This window comes from Rhinolophus ferrumequinum, chromosome 5 (assembly GCF_004115265.2).
Source record: "Rhinolophus ferrumequinum isolate MPI-CBG mRhiFer1 chromosome 5, mRhiFer1_v1.p, whole genome shotgun sequence".
Taxonomy (NCBI): domain Eukaryota; kingdom Metazoa; phylum Chordata; class Mammalia; order Chiroptera; family Rhinolophidae; genus Rhinolophus; species Rhinolophus ferrumequinum.
The window spans coordinates 50,824,863-50,832,876 of record NC_046288.1 but is presented as its reverse complement, the minus strand read 5'-3'; the positions used below and the strand labels follow the sequence as shown (position 1 = coordinate 50,832,876).

The window sequence follows — 8,014 nt, the reverse complement described above, 5'->3', positions numbered from 1 at the left end:
GGTGCCAGTACAAATACAGAAATACTCATTTGGTAAACTCTTAAGGACTTGGCACAACCTTAGAGCACATTAACCTAAAAAACAAACTTTGGCAAAAAATAATGTTATCGAGTTAGGTTTAATATCTGTATAAATCTTCATGGTCTTAATCCATTTTCCAGGAGACTTGATTGGATGATAAAATGTCAAAAACTGTAACTTGGAGGGTAATATGCAAAAAAAAAAAAATGAGCAAAAAAGTTCACAGTCACACTGGATTATATAGCACATCCGTACTAATTTTAGGTTCAGAGAAGTTGCCAGCTGAATTTTTCGTAAAGCCTTCCTCAGTGTACCTATGAAATTCTGGGGCCAAATCGCTCAGGGTACTTCACCTCCTAAGTGCTGTGAGCCCAGTGCCACTCCAAAAGTTTACAAGAGCTTCTAACGAAATGCGAGAATGTCAGAGCACCCATGCCACTCTAATTTGCTAGGGACAGGACACAGGACCTGGAAGGACGTTGAGAAGTGTGCTGCAGGAGTAAGGGCTTGTCAGTCACATACACCTGGCTCAGGACCTGGAGACTTGCTGGAACAGGCACGACCTCAGCTACCACAGTCGTAAAATGGGAGGAATAATCAGCACGTTGCACGGGTGTCCTGAGGTCAGTGGTGAGGACCGTAAAGCACTTCCCATACAGCCTGGATCACAATCAGGAGCAAAGATCATTATTAGTGACTTGGTTCCCATTGATAACCAAGGCTTTGGATTTTTAAGTATTTTCAATGTAACCACGTGGAATATAATGAGCTGGAGTCCAGGCTCAGTAAACACTGTCTTGCAGAAATCAACTGTAGGATCCCAGAAGCCTCCAGAATTTCTTAAGAGTTTGGAGCTAAGAATCTTCTGCACCTGGAAGTGCTGCCAGAAATTCAGGTGGAATCGAAGAGGTAGAATGTGATCCACACGGGGTGACCAACCGTCCTGGTTTGTGCTGGATTGAGGCGGATCCCAGGACGCACGAATGTCAGTCCTACACCCAGGAGAGTCCCAGGCAAATGGGGACCAGTCGGTCACCCTATGCATAGTCTGCGTCACCTTGATTCCATCAGTGTGCGTGGTCTACAGGGTCGTGTCAGCCCTCGTCTATCACAGCCCTGATCCTTCACCTGCAGCACCTGCCTTCGGTAGTGGACTGACCAGGACTCTGAGCTCCCCAGTCTCATAATAACAGCTGGCAAGTGAAAACAGTCCCTGGCCTCGGGAGAACTAGGGGAAATATCAGCTCCAGCAGTGACTGGTACGTGCTTGTCACAACATACGGAATGCTCTGAACTTCACAAGAAGAGGAAATTGTACCTACCTCAAGGCTTGTCGTGAAGCCCAAGTGAGATAATGTGTGTGGAAGTGCTTATTAAACTGTTAATAATAAACAGTTATTTACTGTTTATTTACACTCAGTAAATAAATCACTCAGTAAATAAAACTACCGTAAGTGACATCCCTAAAGTTGAGAAAGAAAAGAGGCTTTGTGTGCACAGGAAAATGGACCTCAGCTTATTTCTGAACCATTCTTAATAGGAGAAGTAGTTATACAATTCTACTACAGAACAGCATACATCTGTTAGTCCTCCGGAATCAGTAACAACACTAAAGACTGTTGTTCTGCCTTAGGCAACGCCAAACCTTAAGGGTGAGTGAGGTTTTCAATTTTCTCTCTCCAACACTGCAACTCGGGTGGTAAGTCAGACAGCCAGATGCAAGCTGAACCCCATTCTTGGATCCTTGAGTTCTGCCAAGGCCCATGGGGATGTGGCCCTGCTGGGAAGGCGGGTGGGGTGGGGTTTCTGCAGCTCTGTCCTGACAGGTGAACATGTTCCCAATCCTTTCCAGGCACACTGTGCCAGCTTTCTGAACTGCTTGCTGTGTGATACTGTGCTTGGCAGTTTCAGAGAGTTTTCTTCTGCACACACACCCTGCCTACGAAAAGAATCCAAAGCAGATTTTTCCTAAGGCAAGGGCTTCGTCTCTTTTCCAAGTGAATTCTGCATGGCACTCAGCTCAGCAACTGGGTATGCAGGCTGATGAGAGTCTCCATTCGAGGAGATCAGGAATTGTGGGAAAATGTAAATCCCAGCTATTTTGTTCCCCTCAGGATCTCTCTTTTAAAAAAAAAAAAAAGAGAGAGAGACTCTCAGGAAATCATTTTTGCTATGTGTTTGGCTGAGGACAAGTGGGAAATAACTCAAGGCACCAAGGCCAGGCGATTCTTCATTACAGAGAGGAGCCTAGGGGCTGTTTCTTGCAGAGAAGGACAGACCACAAATGGTCACAGCAAGTTGAGGAATCATGGCTAAGAAACTGAAGGCAGAGGCCTGGATAGAAGGCAGACTTGGCTCTGGGTGGTATTGCATGTCATGAGTCAAGTTTGTGATTTTTCTCTCTTTGCATCTATCTCCAGAGTTCCCCTCTGCCTTGTCTTGTAAACATAGAGTAGGGTTCCAGAACATGAGCACCACAAGCGCTGCAGACCACTTCTCCACTGCAGAGGTCCGCTGCATATTCAGCGGAACTGTCAGATGTCCCCTGGGCTGCAGCAGTTGTGGTGGGTCAGGGCGGACCTGTGAGTAGGCTCACTGGCCCCCACCCCATCTAAACTCCCGCAGTTTTGCTTTAAACTGTTTTTTTTTTCAATTCAATTTGTTGGGGTGACATTGGTTATAACATTATATAAGTTTCAAGTGTACAATTCTGTAATACATCATCTGTATGCTCACCATCCAGTCTATTCTCCTTCTGTCATCATATATTTGACCCCCTTTACCCTCTTCCAACTCCCCCAAACCCTTTCCCCTTTGGTAACCACCATTCTGTTGTCTGTGTTCATGAGTTTGCTTGTTTTGTTTGTTGCTTTTTGTTTTATATCCCACATATGAATGAAGTCATATGGTCTGGTCCTTTTCCGGACCATTTCGTTTAACATGATAGTCTCAAAATCCATCCATGTTGTTGCAAATGGCAGTATTCTATCCTTTCTTATGGCATGGGATACCACCTCCCACCTATTAGCATGGCTTTAACCTGTTTTATAGCCACAAGACTTTGGAAAGAAGAGGAGTTCTTATGTGGGAGAGGTAAAGAAATGCCCTGTGTTTTCAAGAGCATAGAGGTAAAGACACAAGTGAATCTCTTTAGGCTATTTGGTCTCAGTACACAGAAAAGAATTCCAGTATTAAATAGGTTAGCTTCTGAAGTTTGTGAGCTGCTCATCATTAAATGGGCAGAACCACCTGCAAGGAACAATACGGAAGAAGCTCCTACACTGCTGGGGAGGTTAGACTAGACCTAGTATCAGCTAAGACGGGAGCATAAGGACTGGTCGTTGGAAATGCAAGGACAGCAAGACAGTACACAGCGAGGCTCGAGCCCACAGAGGTCACTGTGACTTTTTTCCTTCGCTCAGGTGCACTGCGGTTTCTGCTGCTGGAAATGGACAGCCAAGCTTGGAGCAACACATCTCAGCAGGTAAACTGCAAAGTCCTTAGGGTCTAAGTCTTCTAAAATAATCACATAACATTAACCTTGAAACATACTAGCGTTTGCAAGAATGGGTGAGGAAGGTGAAAGAGAGGAAGGGGAGGTACAAACAAACACATTGTAAAAAACAAACAAACAAACACAACACTCATTCACTTCTGAACTGTTTTCTTCCAGTCAGCAAAATCGTCGTGCCATCCAGGCCTTCAAAGCACAAAGGAAATGCTGCTCTCATAGTGAATCAGCTATTTCTGCATTTGCTACTCCACCCTGCCGCTCCTTGTATTTTGTATTATCTTTAAGATGGTTAGAAAGTGGATCCAGGACAATGTTCAATCCCACCTACATGGGAATCTGTGGTATGATGAGGTTATCTTGGGCCTAGAAACCGCAGCTTCCCAGGTTCAAGGACTTGATTTTATTAGTATGTCTAAGTTTAATTAGATTCTGAAGGCTGATTCACATGAATCACACTCATGAAAACTGATAAACTAGATACCAATTTATTAATTTGTATTTGTTAATGTATGATGCCTTTGAACAGTTTTTGCACCGGGAACATGATGGACAGATGTAATATTCAAAATATTTATCAACCTGAAAGGCATGGGCACCAGTTAATCAGAATGGATCCACAATCCTTTATAATAAGTGCTAGCTGATTTGCTATTTCAAGACATATTAGAGAGATGTCAGCCCTGGCAATGGGGGCAACATTTAATATTTGAGGAACCCTACAACCTGCCAGACATTAACATATATTCTAATAGTGATTATAGTGATAGTTGCACATATCTGTGAATATACAAAAAAAAAATTGACTGGTACCCTTTCAACGGATGAATTGTATAGTAGGTGAATTATATATCAGTAAAATTGTTTTTAAAAGACAGAGATTCGCAGAGTGGATGTAAAAACATGACTTGTATATTGTCTATAAGAAACTCACTTCGTATATAGGCAGTTTGAAAGAAAAGATGAAAAATATATCATACAAACATTAATCAAAAGAAAGCAGGAGTGGCTTTATTATCAGATAGAATGGACTGCAGAGAAAATAAATGTATTAGCGTCAAAGGGGAACATTATTAATGATAAAAGGGCAATCTACCAATAAGAGACTGCCATTCTAAATGTGTAAGCACCAGAGCTGCAAATCTATGAAACAACAGCTGATAGAAATGAAAGGGAAAATAGACAAAGCCACAGTTTTAGTTAAAGACTAACATCCCTTCCTAAATAATCGATAGAAAAATTAGACAGGAAGGACAAGGTATAGAAGAAATCACACCATCAACTAATGGTGATGTAGGAAACTTCTGTGAGTGCCGGGATTGTGGTCTTGCAAAACTGAAGAATGGAAGCACAGACCTGAGAGGCAAGGAGTTGCAAAAGAGGATCGTTTATTAAAGCAACCAGTCGCAACTCTCAAGCAAGAGGGGGTCCCGACTGGGTGCCCAGTGGCTAAGGTAAAAGGCTCTTATCCTTATATCTTCCCTTGCCTGCTTGGAGAAGGGAACTGGCGCCTTCTAATGGAATTTGTCTATCATATTTGCTATTTGTCCATCCTGAAGGGATTAATGAAATAACCCATGTCTGTCTGTCAGATCTGTTCTGTGTGTCTGGCCCAAAGGGATTATGGAATAACTTATTCACTTCAGGGCACCATTACATTTTTGTCCTGGAGTGAATGAATTATTTCAGAACCTGGAGTTCCAGGATATGGCTGCCTTTTTTTATTCCACCAGGGACCTTCCTATCTACCTAACAACATGCTAACTAACCTGTCTTACTGGGACCTAAGTGACACTTCTTGAACACTCCATCCAAAGGCAGCAGAATACACATTCATTTCAAGTGCCCACAAACATATCCAAGATAGATTATATCAACAAATGTAAAGGAATTTAAATCATACAGATAGAGTATGTTTGTTATGTAACCACAATGGAATCAAACTAGAAATCAATTAGAAACACTTGGAAGCTAAGCAACACACTTTTAAATAATCTGTAGGTCCAAGAAGAAGACTCAAGGGAAATCTTTTAAAAATACATTGAACTGAATGAAAATTTAAAAACAGCATATTGAAATTTGTGTGACAGCTAAAGCTGCACTGACTCCGACATTTGTAACACGACATGTTTACATCAGAGAAGGAGAAACCTTGCAAATCAGTAACCCGTGCTCACACTGCATGATCCCAGAAATAAAAGGGCAAAGTAAAGTTAAAACAAGCGAAGAAAAAAAATAATAGCCGAAATCAATGAAATTGAAAAGAGAAAAAGCAACGAAACAAAGCTGGTTCTTTGAAAAGGTCGATAAAATTAACAAACCTCTGGCAATACTGACAAAGAAAAACAAAAAGAAAACAGAAATTACCAACATCAAGAATAAAACAGGGAGTATCACTGCGGACCGCAAACATCAAAAGGATAATAAGGGAATACTAGCGACAACTCTACACACATAAATTTCACAACTTAAATGAAATGGACTAATTCCACAAACTACAACGACTCACTGAATATGAAATCTATCATTTGCAAAACCCTACAAATATTAAGGTAATAGAATTCATAATTTTTAAGACAGCCCCAAAAAAGAAATCTGTAGATCCAGACCGTTTTACTGCAGAATTCTACCAAACATTTAAAGAATTAACGCCAATTCTACACAATCTCTCCCACAAAAATAGAAGACGAGGAATCAAGTTTATGAGATTAGTATTAGGGTGACACCAAAATCAAAGAGAGTGCAGGCTGCTGGGAGCTGCAGGAGCCATTGGAGCCGGTTTGGCTTGCGAGCTCCGCTGAGGAGCCGGAGCTCGGGCTGCATTTCAACCACAACCTCTCCTGGTCCCCGGCGGTCAGCAGCGTGGCGTGTGGGGCGACGCTGAAGTGGCCCCTGGAGTTGGAGGTGGCGCTGCTGAGCCTGGGTTCGCTGAAGCGGCGGCGCTGCGCGCGGCCGTGCGGCCCCACTCGGGACCTCAGGCCCCCCCCGCTGCCCCTGCTGCTGCGGCTCCAGATGCAGATCCCGGCCCGGCGGCGAGCGGCGCCTTCCAACTCCGGAGCAAATGTTTCAGCACATAAACCAAGAATATAGTCGTTACCAGAGGTGGAGACATTTAGAAGTTGTTCTTAATCAGAATGAAGCTTGTACTTCGGAAAGTCAGTCTCACTCCTGAGCAGTCCCAGCACCTAGTTCTCCAGGCTCCTCCTGGATAAAGAAGGACCAACCGCCTTTACGCTCCGACAAGTTGGAATAATATGTGACCGTCTCTTAAAAGACTACGAAAATAAAATTCAGGAGGAATAGGAGCAAATCCTCAATACCAAACTAGGGGAACAACATGAATCTTTTGTGAAATTCACACATGATCAGATTATGCGACAATGTGGAACAAGGCCCACAAGCTATGTGTCCTGAAGCTTTCTTGCATATGTATGTACCGGTAGGTACCAGGGTTAACCTCAAGAGATGGCAGCTGTACACGTTTTGCAACTGGTTTGATACCACATTTCAGCTCCCCTTTTACATCCTGAGAACACTCAAATGTTTCTGCAGGTCCGTTTTCTACAATAAACTTGAAAGACCTTGAAACTCTCTGGTTGCCACAAGCATGTCTTTCTTTTCTGCTCATCCAATAAGCGGTTGTGCCCTACTGTGACAGATTTTCTAAACAAAACACCTGGAGCAGCAGTTTAACAAAATATGCCCTCAGTGGCAGGCAACAAACGGAGTTTCCCCAAGCAATTCTGTAAGAAGTGTGTGTGAGAGTGTGTGTGTATATGTGTACGTGTATTTTAAATTATTATTTGTATTGTGCAAATTTCTTTTGATCTTGGGGACCGTGGCTGTAAATTTGATGCATGACAATTGCGGTTAAACACATTTGCTTGGTCTACAGAAGATCATTAATGTTTTGGGACCGTGTAAGTTGTAAGAGTGGGTTGTTTTATATGTAGGTATTACTGTTAAATACAAGGACTGTTTCCAGCCACAGAATAGGAATCATAAATTAGGATGGACATTAGATGTGATAATAATGTCATAGCAAAGGTCTGTGGTCTTAAGTCTACAAATGCATGGTAAGGAATTAGAACAAACCGGAGATGGGCTATTTGACATGTGAACTCTGCCTAGCCAGGTTAGAAAAATACTTTTTGAATACAGAATAGTTTTTATAATTAGGGCTTACTTTGAAACATTCTGTGTTTAATTCAAATGTATGCCAATACCTTCTAAATTAAAGTAAGGTAATATTCAGAGACAGTTCTAGTCAGATGGCTTAGAGAAATTTCTGGAATATTAGCACTGGAAGATTCCTTATTAATAAATATCTTTGACTTAAATCTAACCAAAAACTGCAGCGTCATTCTTTGTACTTTTTCATTATATAGTGTCAACAAGCTTAGCTGCAAACAAACAAAATACTTAAGCTATTTGTTTACCTTGCTTTCTTGAAAAAAAAATGCAAAGAAAGAAAACTAACAC

The 8,014-nt window shown here is 42.0% G+C and overlaps 1 pseudogene; it reads left to right on the top strand.

Annotated features, from left to right (window-relative positions):
* The first annotated feature begins 3,050 nt into the window (after window positions 1–3,050).
* On the top strand, window positions 3,051–7,826 carry LOC117022099 (akirin-1-like; annotated as a pseudogene).
* The last annotated feature ends 188 nt before the right edge of the window (window positions 7,827–8,014 follow it).